Source organism: Carassius auratus, chromosome 2 (assembly GCF_003368295.1).
Source record: "Carassius auratus strain Wakin chromosome 2, ASM336829v1, whole genome shotgun sequence".
In the NCBI taxonomy this organism is placed as follows: Eukaryota; Metazoa; Chordata; class Actinopteri; order Cypriniformes; family Cyprinidae; genus Carassius; species Carassius auratus.
In genome coordinates this window covers 1,175,817-1,195,338 of record NC_039244.1, presented here as the reverse complement: position 1 = coordinate 1,195,338, position 19,522 = coordinate 1,175,817, and the positions used below count along the sequence as shown (strand labels likewise).

Genomic DNA, 19,522 nt, shown 5'->3' with positions numbered 1-19,522 from the left:
CATTTCCTGTCATTTATTCGTGTGTGTGTGTGTGTGTGTGTGTGTGTGTGTGTGTGTGTGTGTGTGTGTGTGTGTCATAAAATCCTCTAGATGGCAGCAGATGAAGCTTTTTTTCTCTGCTGACACTGATTTGAGAAAAATAACCTTGCATTGAAATATAAAAATACAATCTAGGGTTACAAAAAAGCCTATTTCCTTAACATACAGATGATTAAAAACAGGAAAATAATTTCTATTAACAGCCTGAAATAGCAGTGCAAAGAGTTACAATGATGTTTTGCAGAACAAAAATGGTAATGAACTGTATTTAATACAAAATACGACAAAAGAAACACACACACACACACACAAAAGAGAAGAAAGTGTGTGTATTATTGAGCATTCAAACCTTCAAAACCCTGTGACAACTTGCCCCGATCATCACCTCTATATAACATAGCGCTTCTTAGTTTATTTATACATGTTTATTTTTATAACAAGTTGTTTTTCATAAAGCATGTAAAAAAATAATAATTACATAAAAACAATATATTATTTATTATTTATTTAACATTAAAACTAATTTAAAGGTTACTTTGAGTTTGAATTCAGTCTAAAAGATTTCAGCCCCATGAAGCTGCATTATTATTATTATTATTATTATTATTATTATTATTATTATTATTATTATTATTAACAGTGTTTTATTTATTTTTAAACTGGTTAATGGAAGTTAGATTTTAATAACAAAATGAATTGTCAAATTTGAACACAAAATCAGAAAAATATAATAAGTATAATTATAATTATATAATTATAATAATTATAATTGATCTGAATCTGAATTATTTCCCTAGGATTTATACTCTTTATTTATTGTTTATTTTGTATAATTTATTAATAACACATTAACTATAACAATCATTTAGAAATAATATACTTTTATTTATTGTGCAGTATAATGTAAAATAGTAAGATAGTTATAATTACTAATAATGTTATACATATTATATTATTATAAAATACTGTTGTTTATTATGTATATTATTTCTTATTAAAATATCAGCAACAAATTAATAATAATTATTGCTATTCAATATGCCGTATTTAATAATAATTATAATAATATAATTGTAAAATAACACTATATTTGTATAATATTATAAAATTATAATAATTATTATTATTATTATATTTTTATATTATTATTATTGTACTAATATTATACTGTATTTGTTGGATATTAACACAATCACGCAGAACTGCTGCTGATGCTGTGGGCGGGGTCACCGGGCGTTGCCATAGGTACCTGGAGCTGTGCCAATGTATTTGCGTGTATTCAGATTGCTCATGAATAATTTACGTCCACTGCGGACGTCCGTCTCCTCCTCGACAGTGATGAAAACTGCCTTAAAATACCATCATAATCCTTCAGTCGCTCATATAATCCTCTTCTTATGCTGTGATCAGATAAATATTCCCACTATAACTAGATATAATGTAGAATTAAACTGTATTTAACAGTAAATGATGTCACAGTTGTGGAAACAGCTGACTGGAGGATGTCAGAAAGGGGCGTGTCTTCACTGGAGGGTATATTTTTGTAATTTAAAGGGCCAGTGACTCAGAATCTCCCGCAGATGAACAGAGCAGATTGCATTAATAATATAAATGTGCTTTTTGGTTTTATTTAAGTGTGACACGTTATGAATTTGAGCTGACTCTTTACTCATGTGCTCATAAAGGTATTTATTTTGGTGTATATAATAAATCTTCATGTCTTGGCTGTTACAGTGAATTATTAGAGACTCTGATCTGTCAGAATATTAAAGCAAAAACAATCACCAAAACCTTCTTCTAAGGCATAAACCCTAATGTCAAACACACACCAGACAGAGCTATGTGTCAAAAGTAGAAGCTTTATTGAAGATCATCACACGTTCAGCTTTACTCGAGTTACAGCTTCACTGATACGCAGATATACTCATTACAGTATTAATTACAGAATCAGGTGAGTTTCTGAGGATCATTGCATTAGTGAATCTAACATACAGCTCTGAGTTTTATTCAAATATTCATTTACAGATTTTATAATTCATCTAGAGACTTGAGATGAGTGTGTGAAATAGAGCTGTGCATATGTTGAAATGTGTTCAACAAAATAAAGGCATGGGCATTTCTCCAATCACTTCACTTACAGGAAGTGACATCATCGAAGCTCATCGAAGGATCAGTTCATCTTTCACCACTTTACTGCGGAAAACAGCACAAAAACAACATCAATATAATATTTATATGATTCAAACAGGTTAAAGATTATACACACTTACAAAAAATACCATGGTATTACCATTTAAACATGGGTTCCATGTACTCTTATTGTTATTAATAATTATTCTGATTTATGAACTGGCTTTAAAACAATGCATAAAAAAATAACACTATGAAAAAAAAATATTTATAATAAATAATAAAATAGCTAACAGATCAAAACAATGTTAAACTGTGTGTGTGTGTGTGTGTGTGTGTGTGTGTGTGAGTGTGTGTGTGTTTGTGTGAGTGTGTGTGAGAGTGTTTGTGTGTGTGTGTGTGTGTGTGTGTGTTTGTGTGTGTGTGTGTGTGTGTGTGTGTATGTGTGTGTTTGTGTGTGTCTGTGTGTCTGTGTGTGTGTCTGTCTGTGTGTGTGTTTGTGTGTGTATGTGTGTGTTTGTGTGTGTGTGTATGTGTGTGTGTGTGTGTGTGTGAGTGTGTGTGTGTGTATGTGTGTGTCTGTCTGTATGTGTGTGTGTGTGTGTATGTTTGTGTGTTTGTGTGTGTCTGTGTGTGTTTGTGTGTGTCTGTCTGTGTGTGTGTGTCTGTGTGTGTGTGTGTGCGTGTGTGTCTGTGTGTGTGTTTGTGTGTGTGTGTGTGCGTGTGTTTGTGTGTGCCTGTCTGTATGTGTGTGTGTGTGTGTGCTGGGCTTCAGATTGTAAAACCCTGTCTAAAATCTTCTCAAATATGAAACAAAACTCATGACACTTAATGTGTTTTTAGTTCAGTTTGACTGAAGAATCAGCTTTGTCTCAGATGTTTATTAAAAGACAAAAATAGACACAAATGAGTCCAACAGAGACATTAAATAAATGGATGTATAAAAGCCTTTTAGCAAATCTGAGCGCAGTTTGAGACGTTTTTAAGATCTAAAGCTGAAGGCATGTAAGATGTTTGGTATCCTTTATCTTATTATTTGATGAACTTTACTGCATTGAATGTTTCTGATGTTCTCAGATTGACACAAGGTTCTAGATCAGTCTCCTCCGCTCACAAGAAACATTTCTGATTATCATCAGTGTTGAACACAGTTGTGCTGCTGATTATTTCTGACGAAACCGTGATGTATTTATTATTTTCAGGATTCACAGAGGAATAGAAAGTTCAGAAAAACAGCGTTTATTTGAGTAGTAATCTTTTGTAAGATTATGAATGCATTTAGTGTCACTTTAGATCAGTTTAATGCGTCTTTGTTACTGTAACACATGTTATGAATGTACTGTGTGTTTGTGCACTGAATCCTTTTCAGTCCGTCTGAAAAAGCTTTCTAGCCATTTTTACAGTTCCTTACCCAGTCTAACTTTCACGAAGCGCTGTATGATTGTGTTTAACGCTAGTGCGCTCTCTCCTTCGCTGGGATATGACAAAAGACGTCGCCCCTCATTAAAAATACTTGTCATCGGATCACACCTCCACTGAATCCAGAGACTGAGCTGCATTAAGAGACCGTGACTGTGAACTGAATGAGAGCCGCAGAGCGCAGCGGGCCGGGGTCAGAGGTCACCCGCTGTCTGTTAAAGCCCTCAAATCCTTTATTCTGCATCCACTGCACAAACCAACTCTCAGCGGAGACACAGACAGAAACTCCAGACAACGCAGAATATTCCTGAACTCACAGTGTGAAAGATTAAAAATCAGAGTCAGAAATGTACTTTTCAATGTGAACATTTTTCAGTAAATCTGTTCTGTCTTCAGGGTTATTATATTTACTAAAATCAAAGCTAAGACAAAGACAAAAAATAGCAACAACTACAAAACATATGACAAACATTGATCTGTTTAAACGCTGCTGGATCTGTGCAGATTTCTCTCCTGATTCAGACCAGAACACTTTTTCACTGGAGGAAGTGTTATTCTGGATTATAGACTCTATGTGTTTGAGTTAAAATCATCTTAATGCTGGATGTGTTTCAGGTTTTGTCTTCTCCAGATGTTCACTGATGGACTGGAGTGCTGTGGATTATTGGGATGTTTTTATCAGACTCTCATTCTGACGGCACCCATTCACTGCAGAGCATCCATTGATGAGACACTGATGCAGAGCTACATTTCTACAAACCTGATGAAGAAACACACTCTCTGATGAACTGAAAGTGAGCAAAATGTTCATTTTTGGGCGAACTTTTCCTTTAAACATAGCTTCCTGATGCTCTCTCAGACTCTTCAGTGTGTTTGTGATTCAGGTCAAACTATTTCTGCTGACCAGGAGCGTCCAGTTCTGTTCTGACCGCTGGAGCCTCCAGAGACGCACAGAATGAGGACAGCACTGAGCTCACAGCTGTCTCTCGTCTGCAGCGTTAATAAGAGCGCTCTGTGAGCTTTAATACAACATTCTCAACTAGCTTTTCATTATCTGCTTTTAAACCATGAAATGAGTTCAGGCAAATACTGATGGCACACACACACACACACACACACACACACACACACACTGCTGTGCATCACAGAATTAAAGTAAGTTTACAGTTCCCAAACTTGTTAATACAGTAGCATATACTGTTAGGTCAGAGAGCTATATTACATTATTACTCAAAATGACTAAATAAATATTTTAATGGGATCATGTTACAACAGCTACAGTCTATTGTTGTTTATTGCATTCTCTCACATTCTATTCTTAAGAAACAGTTTGCAGTTCACTAGTGTCCTCCCAGCACTGAGACAAGGACCCCAGGGTTTGTCCTTAGCTGTCCTGACGCCTGACGGTAAAAGCAGGTGGCCCAAACACGCTGCTCATCTGCTTCCAAATATAATGTAGCGATGAGAAAGCAGAAACTGATTCAAGCCAACAGCTCAGCGAAATCTGTGACTTCTTCTGCACACCTTTAAACTTTCTCCAGACTTCAGGAGCTGAAATCAGCCGCAGCAGCGAGAGACACACCATAAGCATAAAAATAAACACAAATATTGAATAAAACAGTACATTTTTATTTAGATGCAACTTTATATATTTTTTTATAATATATGTAATACATATACATATGTTACATTTTATTTTATATTATATATTTCAATAAAAAAATATATTTAATAATATTATTATTTTTATATATTTATAAATAAACCACATATGTGTATGCATATGTGTGTATATATAAATAAAAATATATTTTTTAATATAATATTCAATATTTTTTTATAAATATTAATATAAATATTATAATATAAGATTTAATATTAATATTATAATATAAGATTGAATATTAATATAAAATCTTTTTCAAACTGTTTTTAAATTGATTTAAAGTAAACGTTTTAATCATTTTAAAAGTTTTAAAATTGCTTGTTTTATTTTTTGTTATTTTTCTTCATGATTATTTTACTTTCTTGAAATGTGCTATATAAATAAACTTACCTTGCCTTACCTTGCCTATATTAATAGAATTATCTAACATGTATATGGATATATAATTAATTTACATATAATAAAATTACATGCATATATTTTAATATACATACATATTAATTGATAAGTAAATTTAAAAGAATAATAATATCTGATATGTATATACATTTGTTAAATATTATGTACATGCAAACATACGTATACATATCTGTATATATATATATATTTTTTTAATATATATATATATATATATATATATATATATATATATATATATATATATATATATATATATATGTAAGACACACACACATACACACACATTGTAGTTATACAAATAAGATTAATTTGACTATATTATTAATACTAATACTACAGTAGTTTTATAACAGTAGAATGAAATTACTATGAAAAATAATATTATGTAAATATAAATGTAAATGAATACACAAAGAAATTATGCCATTATTTCGGTATATTATTGTTATTATTAATTAATTAATAATATAGTAGTCTCAGAATAGAATGAAAGTAGTATGAAAAACAATACGATTATTATGTGAATATCAATGTAAATTAATAATGTAAATATTCACATAATAATGTCCTTGTTTTTTAAATATTATTATTACTAACAGCAGAATGAAATAGTATGAAAATACAGATTAATAATATGTAAATATTAATATACATTTAAACATCATTTAAATAATACTAACTTTTTTTACTATTATTATCATTAATATGCAGTAGTCTCATTTGAGCAGAATTACATTATTATTATGTAAATATTAGAGTGAATTAATGGTTTAGATATTAAATATTAAACAATATATATACAGTTGGGAAGAAACTATGTAAAACTATATAATTATTGTAATTTGCCATATTAGTTTAATTCTCCTATAATGAGAATGTAAGGGTAATTGTGCCTAATTGTCATAAAAATAATGTCACACTAAAAATTATTATTATTATTTTTTACATTTGATATGGAGGTGAAAATGACCTGTGCTCCAAAACAGAATTTCACAAGAAATGATAGGAAAGCCCAGAACGATTAAAGACAGGAATATAACGAGTCTTCCCAGAATTCCATGGGCTTGCCCAGATAAACATCAGCTTATAAGAGTGTGTCACTTCAGAAACTAAAGAGAGAAGGACTCGTACGTCTAAACCTCTCTTCAGACCAGAATCACATAAAAGAAGCGTGAACATTAATCAGCCGCCCAGACGGGCTTCACCTTTGACCTCTCGGGTTCTTCTTCTTCACCTGCTGCGCGGCATTCAGACGGACACCACGCTCCCACGCTTCAGGAGGAAGAGCGTTCAGCTTCATATTTACCTTCAGATTAGTTTTGTTGTTGTTGTTTTTCCACTTTCAAACATTTAATCAAGCACTCAACATTTGTCACAATTAAAATGTATTATTATTCTTATTACAGACTCTCTAAATGCCTCTTTTAGTTTCCACTTCCTTTTCAGCACATAAAGGGTGACGTCAGCATCTAACATCTGACTTCCTGTTCCTGCTCTGTTCTGATTGGCTGCTGTCGTACTCAGGAGAATACAGTGACATCACTACTATTTAGTGTGTTTTGTGCACGTGTGTCACTTTTCCCGCCCGTTTTTGCGTGATGCGCTTAATTTAGCGTGTGTTTCTCGAGGGGCGGGGCTTGTCGAGTCATTTGCATGTCTGTCACTGCATCTGTTCAGACTCAACGACATATGTGCACATGCACTGATCCATACACCATTCTGTGCTGGCGACCCCCACATACACACACACACACACACACACTCAGACATGTGGATGCTTTTAATGTGTCTCATTCAAACCAGACAGATGCCCTCCTCCCCTAAACACCCGAGACATGAACCCCAAACCCTCATGTTCAAGTGCAAATCACACAAACACTCGCACAGACAAACCGACGTGATGCACACAATCACCTTCAGCATTGCAAGTCATGCAAAGTCATGCATCACTATTATTACTGCTTTTAGTAATGCATATTAATGTTAGGGATATTTTATACCTCTAAACTAAGTGTTAAAGTTGAAATGCTTTCATGCATATGATATCCACCTGGCTATTTTACTGCAGCTTTAATCATATATATATAATATATTCATGTTTTTCAATGTGCACTACTGTTACAAATCTTTTTTAATTATTTTATTATTTTATTGCTCATCAAGGCTGCATTTATTTGATAAAAAATACACTAAAAACAATAATACTGTTAAATATTATTACCATTTAAAATAAGTGTTGTTTTTTAAAATACGTATTTTAAAATGTCATTTATTTCTATGATGCAAAGCTGAATTTTACAGAATTTACCGAAAAGCTATTTTACTGTATATAAGAGATATTTAGATTTTTCAGCGTGCACTACTGTTCACTACTGAATTTTTGTATTTCTCTTCTGCTCGCCAATTCTCCATTTATTTAATCAAAAATACAGTAAAAAGTTTAATATTGTGATATATTATTACTATTTAAAGGAACTGTTTTCTATGTGAATATATTTTAAGCTATAATTTATTCCTGCGATGCAAAGCTGAATTTTCCAGTTTTCAGATTCACATATTAATATTGTATATTAGTGTTAGTGATGTTTTCACTTGGCTATTTTACTGCGGCTGTGATTGTGTCTCTTGTAGTCGTATTTTCTAACACAACGTGAGGAACAGGGATCATGAAGTTTGCTTTTACTCTTACTGATGTATGAAGGGATGCTTGTCTCTATCCTCAAACCTGCAGGAGCTCTTCAAAGTCTGTGTGTTTCCACAAGAGGAACGAAAAACAGACAGTTTCTGTCCTACATTTCTGACAGCTTCGCTTCTAAAAATAAACGTGAAGCGACGGAACTAGAAACTAATTTAAAACCAGTTCATTTCAAGTCATTTATTTTAATAGTTTGAAATGAAAGTGATCTCAGATTGAACTAGGGCTACACGATTTAGAGAAAAGTTGATAAAAAATGGAATTATTTTAATAAGAATTATATTTATTTCATATGATTATGTATATTATTATACTTACTATTACTACAAAAAAGTAACACAATACAAGAAATATGGCTGTGGTATTATTTTACTGTATCAATAAAAAAAATAGTATTTAAGAAAAATATCAAACTAATTATGCATTATTATTGTTATTTTTATTATTATTAAATAACACATTTGTAATATTAATATTGTATTATTTTACTGTAAAATAAAAAATATAGTACTTAAAAAATACATCTAGTAAATCTATAAATCTAATCTAGTGCTTGATAATATGCAATAATATTTAAATTTAACAGTACAGCTGTGGAATTACTCTAAAATCTGCAGCACATATTATATTATATTTATTCAATATATTTATTTATTTATTTAATAACTCACCATATCTGCCATTTGATGTGTGAGTGTGTGTGTGTGTGTGTGTGATTAAGTGTGCATCCCACGCTTCTCACTGTATAACAACTATTGACCCATTTAGGCTTATTTTTATGCAGACGTACTAATTAGGCTCCATCCTCCAATCAGCGGTCGTGTTCCGCTCTCTCTCCCTCCCATTGGTCGCTACAGTGAGGGATTTGCATAAGAGGGGCCTCCCACTTCACTTTCCACATGGCACCGTCTCAACTGTGCTGACAGCTCAGAAATGCCTCTTTGAATGAACTGTTTCTCCCGTCGAGAGATTTGCATACTCGTTCAGGAGCGATTAGCTAAATCAAGGATATGCAAATGCAATTAGACAGAGATTGTGAGCAGCTAACGGCCGCACAGATGGCAAACGGAGAAAGGCATTTTCTCTTTCTCTAGAGGGAAACATCAGCGTTTAAGTCGGTCATTGCTACATTGATACTGATGTTTTTAAAACACTGATCTGTTTTGACTCTCACATTTGTTTTTAGTTCTTTAATTATTCTTTTGAGTAAGCAACCAACTAGCAGTATAGTGGAAACTAATGACAAAAACAAAAAAACACAACAAAATTACTAAAACTAATAAATATTAATGTAAATTTATATTGACATTTGAAAAAGAAACTAATAAAAATGACAAAAACACAACAGAAATTATTAAAATTAACAGATAAAATAAAAAAATATACAGATATGTTTTTAAAAAATAAATGACAAACATGTCAAAAATAATATATATATAAATATAATATATATTTATATAAACAATATAAAATAAAAATGAATGAAAGCTATTTAGATATATTTAGAAAAAAACTAATGAAAATAACAAAAACACACAACAAAATGACTAAAACCAATTAATAAAAACTTATGAAAACTATATAGACATTGAAAAATGAATACAAACACACAACAAAATGACAAAAACTAACCACAAAAAACTATATATAAAAAAAATATAAATAAAAAATGAAAAGGACAAAAGCACAATTTTTATATATATACATTTCTTTTTTTTTAAAGTATTATATGATTTAGTATACTGATGTAAAGCTGTTTTGAAAAAATCTATAGTGTAAGCACTATTGAAATAAATGAAAAGAAATATTAATGTGAGCTTTTTAACAACAATATCTTTTATATTTATATATTTTACATTAATTCTGACAGATGTTTTTATGTTGCATTTAATGTATATATTTCCATAATTACAGAGAAGACGGGTAGAATCTGTGTTTATGTATGTATTTGTTTAATCACGCATACAGTTCTGAAGCAGAAGAGCTTTTATTTGTTTCCCTGCTGGTTTGCACTTATAATTTGTAACCATGGTAACGACCCCCTTCTCCTCCGCATCCTCACCATCGAGAGAAAGAAAGAAAGAAAGACAGAAAAGAGCTGAATGTGATGCATGCAGATATTGAGGCTGAGTTTGTGCTGATGCTGATCAGATCAGATGCTTTGATGCAGGAATAAAAGTGCATTCGCAGCTCATTTCACTAGTTCACTCTGTCCGTCTGTAAAGGCCAGGGATGATAACGATAAAGATAGAGTTATAAACATCATTCTCAGTATTCAAGAATGGCAGAGTAACACAGAAACGATCACTTTCAGAACTAATTCATCACTGCTTTTTCATTGCAACCACTGCATGCATTTCTGAAGATGCTTTTTGTGACTGAAGATCATGTTTAGAGCAGCACATCTGTCTTTTTTTACATTATATTAACTTTTACTGTATATGAAATAGGGAATGTTAACAGGCATTAAATATCTAATTTAACTATTTAGAGAAACAATGGCTACAGAAATCTGAATATTAACTAACATTATTTCCACCCATATCAGACAAAAAATCTACATAATTTCAGAGTTTGAGCGTTAATTGACAAAAACAGACACATCTCCTCACAAACACTGATCACAGGAGAACCCCGTCTCATTTTACAGCTCTAAACTCTTCCTGCATGACAACTGTTGACTCGGTTTAATGGGAATATTAGAAGAAACAATTGAGGTAAAGTTATACTTCAATGAAACACGATTGAGAAGCTCATAAAATCTTCAGAGCCATTAAAGAGCAAGTTCAGAGATTGAAAACTTTCTGCTGATTAGAAATGGCTGGAGAGACAATTCCATTCAATCGTTTGGTGTTGGTAAGATTGAGAAGTCAATTCAGTTCACCAAAGCTGCATTTATTTGAATAAAATACAGTAAAAATAGCGATATATTATTCTAATGTAAAACATCTGTTTTCTGTGTGAATCTGTGTTAAAGTGTAATTTATTTCTGTGATGCTCCGCTGTATTTTCAGCATCATTCCTCCAGTCTTCAGTGTCACATGATCTTCAGAAATCAGAATAATATGATGATTTACTGCTCAAGAAACATTTCTGATTATTATCAATGTTGAACACAGTTCTGCTGCACAATATTTTTGTGGAAACTGTGATTCATTTTATTTTTCAGGATTCACAGATGAATAGAAAGTTCAAAAGAACAGCGTTTATTTGATAATAGAAATCTTTTCAACATAATCTCACTTTTGATTATTTAATGCAGCTTTGATTAATAAAAGTATTCATTCTTAAATACAAAACATTTCCCCACATTCAAACGTGGGATGAATTCAAATTCAAAGAGGTTCTGAAGCGCTCCTCATTTACACACACACACACACACACACACACAGCTGGCCCCCTATTATCACAGATCTTATTGAATGTCTCGCAGTAAGACATTCCATCTAAGTTGCTATGTGTTGGTCTAACAGTCGTCATCCGTCTGTGTGTCACTCCTCCTGAGACACAAGGCCAAGTTTAACTGGACAGATGGATGATGGGAAGGAATTAAGAAACCCCATATATATATATATATATAATGCTTCATTCTACTTCAGAGTATAATATCATGCATAAAGGCGTTTAACCGACTGTAGGTTGACTGGTCATATTAAATCATATTTTTGACTTGACCAGATCCGGTTATTTAATCAGTAAGCTACAGAAGGCCATGCCTTAGTGATTTCACCGTGATCATCTGTGTCTGGGAAAATCACTGTAATGCACAAATATGACTGGCTTGCTGCTTTTACAAAATGCAAAATAGCAATTCATTATAAAGTGGCCATACAATAAAAACACCTGTGTTTTAAAAGTTACAATTTGTACTGGATATGTGGCTCATCAAAACTGTTTTATATTTGAGGTGATGCAAAAGATTTTGCAATGCAAGTCAATGTTTCATACGATCCAAAAAGCTTTATGCAGGAAACACAGGCAAACAAAATGCATGAAATGAATGATCCACATCTCTCTCTCTCTCTCTCTCTCTCTCTCTCTCTCTCTCTCTTGTCAGACAGCTCGTTAATTTGCACCACTTTGATATGCTCTCTTTCTCTCCCTGTATGTATATATCAGCAGTGTGACGTGACCCTGGCGGGCCGAGGGGCTGTCTTGTGTCTGGCTGGTCGTGGGAAAAAGAAGCCCACTCTTTTCACAGCTGCACAGCTCCAATGGAGGCCTGGGCTCCCCCCCGATCCCAAACCACACGCCTTCATAAATACATCTCATTATTCAAGCTCTAGTTTGCATAGAAATGTTAAAGAGCGCTGCTTTCCTGGACACTCAAACAACAGCGTCCTCAAACGTACACTCAAACTGATCGTGCATTCAGACAAATTAATATCTCGTTTCTTCGTAGAGGTGCGTTTTAATAACTATGAGTTTCTGTTGTTATTTAACACTTAAATAGCAGTCTTTGGTTTAGGTGGTTGTGTATTCAGAAAGAGTTGTTTAAGGAAGTGAATATGAATATTATTGAGTGTTTGTTGTTGTTCTTTAACGCTGTTTTGATTTTGTTGCTTGTGCATTTGGAAACAGTTGTTTATAGATGTGCATTTGAATATTAATGAATTTGTGTTGTTTTTGAACACTGAAATAACATTGTTTTCGGTTTAGATAGTTGTGCATGCAGAAAGAGTCGTTTGTGGATATGCATTTTAATAATTATGAGTTTTGCTGTTTGTGCATTCAGAAAAAAAAAAATGGTGCATGAGAATTAAGAGTTTTGGAGGTTTGTTGTTGTTTAGCACTAAAATAACACTGTGTTTTGTGTAGCTAGCTTTGCATTCAGAGAGAGACGTTTGTGAACGTGAATTGTGTTGTTGTTCTTTAACACTGTTTAGATTTTGTTGATTGTGCATTTGGAAAAGTTGTTTACTAACGTGAATTTTAAATATTATCAAAAAAAAATTACCACTAAAATAGCACTTTTTTTGGTTTAGTTGGTTTTGCATTTGTGCAATTATTAATGTGGTTTAGCATTCAGTTTGTGCATTCAGAAACAATCATTTTTGGACATGAATTTTTTTTATAATTATTGTATTTTGTTGTTTTTAGTTTTGCTGTTTGTGCAAAAAAAATTGGTGCATGCAAATTAAGAATTTGGGGTTTGTTGATGTTTAGCACTAAAATAACACTGTGTTTTGTGTAGCTAGCTGTGCATTCAGAGAGAGACGTTTGTGGGTGTGAATTTTAATAATTATGGTTTTGATGTTCTTCAACACTAAAATAACTGCAAAGACATGACTAAAATAAGTCACTGGTCAATGACTGAGATTATTCTGCCATTTTTTGGAGGTCTTGTTCATATCAGCGATGAAATAAACCATAAATCTGGCATAATGCATTCATTAATAGCACAAAGCTAGTTTCTACTGACTGTAGAACAGGGGAGATTCTGCTATGGGTCAACACACACACACACACACACACACACACACACACACACACACTGAAGAGGGTTTACCTGAAGCAGAGCTCGTCTGTGAGACACTTTCAACACCTGCTGAAATTAGAGAGACAGAGGAAACTTTAGATTAAAGCATATATGAGTTTTGTTGTGTGAATTATTATACATTTTCAGATTCTGTGCAGATAATGTGTATATTATGGGATGTTCTCTTGGATTCATTAAACACTGAATTCACTGTTGTGCTAGGGTTTCGGGCTAACAGGGAACTTTCCGTCAAATACTGTATGACCAAACATTCTTTGAGTGACATTAATAGAATAGAGTTCTCTGATCTTTAATAATGTTCTCAAATCATTAGAACAAAAATATGATTTTCACATCATTCATGGAACGACTAAGGTTTTTTGAATGATACTTGTGTCAAAATGCTCTGAATATTTCCATTATGTTTCAAAAGCTGCATGTTTTGAATGTCCAGAAAACATTACAATTTCATAACTTACTAAGAACATTAAAAAAAAAAACATTCTTACAATATATTTTTGTGGGCTTGGATTAGAGCCTGGATACTGAGGAACACTTAAATGTTTTTAGGAATGATGTCAGTCTTGCATTTCCATATTACTTCAAAAGGTTAGCACAACAAAAACCTTTATTTGTACCGCATTCATGGAACATTTTTTTTTATGTTACTAATTGTTTCAGAGAACATTAGGATGCAACATTGCCATAACGTTTGCGAAATCATAAAATGCAACGTTCTTGTAACATTTAAAAACAGGACATTTTGAATGCTCAGAGATCACTGCATTTTCATTAATGAACGTTAGCAAAACATTTAGTTTTCGCTAGCAGGGATTCAAGACTATATTATGGATATTTAACTTTATTATGGATATTTTATAACTGTGGGCTGTCACTGGGGCAGCTCTTTTGTACCTTTTAGTTACTAATATGTGCATTTAAGGTGCCCTTTATATACACATGTGCACCCCAGTGACAGCTTTTGTACCTTCTTTCTTCTTCTGAGTGTTTATGATATCAGATTATTATGATTATTATAATTATTCCGATCCAGAACAAACTAGAAAGACTCTAATTACTAGTATTTCTACAGAAACGTGAGTATGATTCAATATGAGATGAACAGCCGTGCATCTGAAACAAGCGCGTGATGCACACAGAGGAGCCATGCGCGCTCGCGTGCTCTACGTACACGCGCTCCCTACGTCATTAGCGGATTCCACTCATATTTCTGTTGTCATTCAGTTTTAGGCACGCATTCTGTCCGTGCACTTCCATAAAAGCCTCTGTAACTGCTCGAGTCCGTCTTCTCTCTCCGTCTCAGCGGTTCGTGAAGTCAGTGGGATGAGTTTCTACTTTCGGTTCTCTAGCTTTATGATATTTCATAAACTCATACAGCTAGATAACCAAAGAGAGAAACTCACCCGTGTGTGTTAAAGGAGCCTCGAACACATGCACGACTGTTTCACCACGATTCACCGAGGACTCAGAAACTACAGTGTGCGTTTAGAACCAACCTCATTTCTATTCATCAGCATATGACAATTTAATAAAACCACACACACACACACACACACACACACACACACAGGTGCAGCAGCTCAAACTCAGTTTAGGTTTGCGTTGGAACAAGAACAATTAAAACTGATAGCATTTATATATTTGTGGACCTCAGACGTCGAACTGACATATTTATGGTTTATTATTTATATGAACTGATCAACATACTTTAGTTTAATAGTTCCCTATTAAAATATAACATAGCTTGTAACTGCATGTGTTTGCTTTGCACCTGCATGGATGCAATTAGAGATAAATATGAACTCTTTATATCAGACATACCTTCCTTTCTCAGATCATTTGGTTCTGAGCATCTAACTAAAGATGAACCACACATGCTGATCATCTTCAGAGCAGCATCTAATGGAGCAGAAACTGACCTCATTACAAATGAAGAGCCCAGCCCACATCCTGTGACTCCGCCTCCTTCTCTCAACTCTACTTAAGTCGCTCAGTTCTCTAAATGGGGACTAAACAGACTTTTATTGCTTATATAAGCTGTAGACCACCCGAATACCTGTAATAAATCCTGGATTTCAGAATAATACACACACAGACCTATTTATATATTTATATATAACTTAAAACCAAATTTCATGATTTTTATTTTATATGGAAAGCGGATTCATTCCTGGTTTTACACACAGGCCTCTGATTCTCAGTCAATTATCAGCATCATTTATAATTAGCTAAAATATGATTTATGATCCTGGCGTGTGTTTAGATGCCTTTAACTAAACCTTTCTTCTTCATAATGCGCTATATTTAGCTGAACTATTTTAGACCACGTCATCAAAGATACACACACACACACACACACACACACACACACACACTGGTTTGCAATAATGGAATCGTCCAGTTCTATTGGTTTACATGGAGGAATGTTCCATTTACTGCATACAGTGTCATTAACACACAGAAGCATTTTTACATTTAGCACATCTCTACACCTTTATGTCTTTCTTATTTATCTCTTTTATTTTGTGAGTATAAAATGACATAACCTGCAGTTTAATACCATAAAAATACACTAACTCAGAATAAACAGACCGAAGTATTTAAATAAACCAATATTTTTAATAAAAACATCCACTTCTCTAAGCTGCAAATGTGATTCGTTTTTGCTGCCGTTTCTAAAAAATAAAAAAAAATTTATTATATGTTTCTTTTCTTTTCTTTCTTTCTCTTTGCACTGTTTTTTTTTTTTTTTTGACTGCTTTCAGTTATCGACAGAAAAATATGTTGCGTTTCATTTCGATACCACAGAATGATTTACATGTCGATTCACGGGAATTTATTTATTATTTTTAAAGAAGACTTTTATGATGTTTTAATGCAGTTTTAAATGTTTTATACAGTTTTGTATATGTACGAAATTTTCCAGGTTTAAACACTGTTTAATATTTTATTTTTAACATGTAGCAGGCATCAAACCATTTAAATATAAGTTATAAAATTGTTGTTAACATTTCCTTGCATTTTGCCAGTGAAGACGCTTTTGTATTTACTCAGATAATCTAAGCACAATCCAGATGTGTTTTAGCGAAATCTCGTATAAAAGTATGTGGATCGAACAGAAATCATGTTTAGTAAATGCATCTGTAGAAATTCAGTCTGAAATCACATGCATTTGCTGCAGGTATCACACACATCAGATTATTAAATAAACGACACGTTCATGATGAATCGTGTGTGTGTGTGTGTGTGTGTGTGTGACCAACCTAAACTTCTTTCTGTTAAGATTTGTATTTTGTCTATCATCTTTTTGTTCTAAAGCTGTCTGATATCTTCCATATTTTCAGCATGCATTAAAAGTTGCATCAGCTAAATTATCAGCACCAAACAATAAAAATAAAACAGCTGCTCAAGACTAAATAAAAATGGCTTCCTCAGAAAATAAAGAAATAAATAATGCATCAGGAGACATCACAGGCTTTACTTGATCTTTCTGATGATCTGAACACTGAATATATACAGAGAGGACTGAAGGCCTCATCAGCACCTGTTGATCAAATACAGTCCCTTAAACATAAAAAATAAAGATGGCGCTCAAATATCTATTTCTGATTAATGCATGAATCTGTGAAAAAATAATACATTTAGTAGCTATCGAAAATGACAATTAAAATGATCATTGTTTATTTAATATAGTTCAAATAAAATATAAACAACATAAATTAAATCTATAGCCTAACATAAACTCCGACTCATTAATTAAAGATGTTCTCTCCTCATCCAGAAACGCTATTATTCATCATCAGTCTATTGTTCTCCTCAAATACTCCTCGCTGAAGAACCGTGGGAAAAAACAGCACAAACAAGTGAGCGAGACAAATGAGGCCTGAAGAAAGAAGTCAACATCAAGTTCAACAACGAGCTGTTCCTCATTATCATCACAATACAGTCTGGGCCACAGACACACAGTTCTCCCTTCAGAACCTTATGCGTTATTATAACTACATTTATACACAGGTTGTGAATATGACATGTTGTTTCAATGCAAAGAGCAGAAAACACCGCTTTCGAAGAAACCATTAATGCAACAGAAAACTGAGAATGCAACTGCATATCTTTACCTAAAATAGTTTTTTTTTTTTGGAGTTAACTTAAAATGCACAACAAATTGCATTCAAAATCTGAAAGTTCAAGAGTGTGTTCATCAATCCCACACGTGCAAAAAGAATAAACGCACGTGCATTTGGGTATTTTAACTGTTTAAGCCTAAAAAAAGAGCTGTAGCATCTGATTTAATGTACAACAGAACGCGTTTCGAATGCACATGCATGTTTGGAGAATGTGCTCACCGCGTCCTCGTGTCTTCGGCTTCAGATGAAAGTGAAGGATGAAAGTTAGAGGAGGATCTGCGGCATCACACGCACTGCTAAACCGGGCTCGACTGCTTTTGTTCGCGCTCTGCGTGCGCGAGCCGCTTTCCCTTCATTCATTTACATCCTTTCGCGTTTTTGTTCGTCAGCAAACAAGCCCCGAGCGCGAGAGACGAGAAAATGATGGACTGAGCGCGAGAGAATGAGATAGAGAACAGAAGGGGAGGGGCAGAGAGAGAGAGAGAGAGAGAGAGAGAGAGAGAGAGGCACAAAGCGAGCATCCACTCCCAGCAAAAAGGACCATTGCAGCAGATTGTGTGTGTGTGTGTGTGTGTTGCCAGGGAAAACTGCACATTTTATTAATGCTATTAACTGATTTTCATTACATAATGGCTTGATGCATCATGACCCTTGCTAAAATGTTTTCTTTCCTAACTCTCACATGACAAGAAGATAAGATACAGTATTTAAGTGCATTCTCTAATCATCTGTTATGCACATGCAGCACGTGCACTGAGTGATGCAGAAGTTCAATCCTAACTGAAACACTGAGGCACACATGCTTCACGTGTGTTACAGGACGCACATGTCTGGAGCAGATGCATGACTCGCCATGTTGAATAACCGAACAGCGCGAGCGCGAGCTCCGGTTGGTGTGTGTCGGTGTGGCGTGTGTATTTCACGCTGCGCGCGGCGCCTTCAAACCTGTGCGTGCGCGCGCGCCCCATGAACGCGAACGCGAGGAGAGAGTGAGATTACCCGTGCCAGGGAGAAAATGACAGAAAATAATCAAATATACAGCAGCTGTGCATTATTAGGCTTAATCATACGTTCGTCGAAATGATAAACATTAAAACAACATTAAACATCATAAAAGCATGGATTTTAAAAGAGTTTCCGTCTTAAACGATTTGATTCAAGTCATTTTTTTAATTTATTTGGGATTTTAATTGTGCAAATCGCTTGCAGTTTTAGGTTTACATCTGTAATTTAAGACGAAAACAACAGAATGCCGAAAAGAACTCTATTTAAGATCAAGTCGGAGCAGTGCATTTGCTGTTAGAAAGGTTCAGTTATTCAGTAAAGGTTCAGTATTTAATTATTTTACATCATATTCAACCTGAAGATATTCTCACATTGCAATACACGTTATAACACATCTGCTAAGGCAATTCAACATAAACGTAAAAAAAGAGTAAATCAGGTAGTTCTTTGAATTGATATTTTGAATTCATCATCATTCAGCAGATTTCTTTCAGAAATTCATAAACAGTGACGTCCATCAT

General features: G+C 33.6%; 1 long non-coding RNA gene across 2 annotated transcripts; it reads right to left on the bottom strand.

Annotated features, from left to right (window-relative positions):
• Nucleotides 1–1,889: 1,889 nt before the first annotated feature.
• Nucleotides 1,890–18,458, bottom strand: LOC113111700 (uncharacterized). Of its 2 annotated transcripts, none has more exons than XR_003293350.1 (3): nt 18,216–18,458; nt 13,879–13,917; nt 1,890–2,232 (listed from the first exon to the last, which is right to left on the bottom strand). It is a non-coding gene; the product is annotated as an uncharacterized LOC113111700 (long non-coding RNA). The 2 variants fall into 2 exon arrangements; XR_003293351.1 differs by having other exon boundaries at nt 13,879–13,914; nt 18,216–18,451.
• Nucleotides 18,459–19,522: the final 1,064 nt, after the last annotated feature.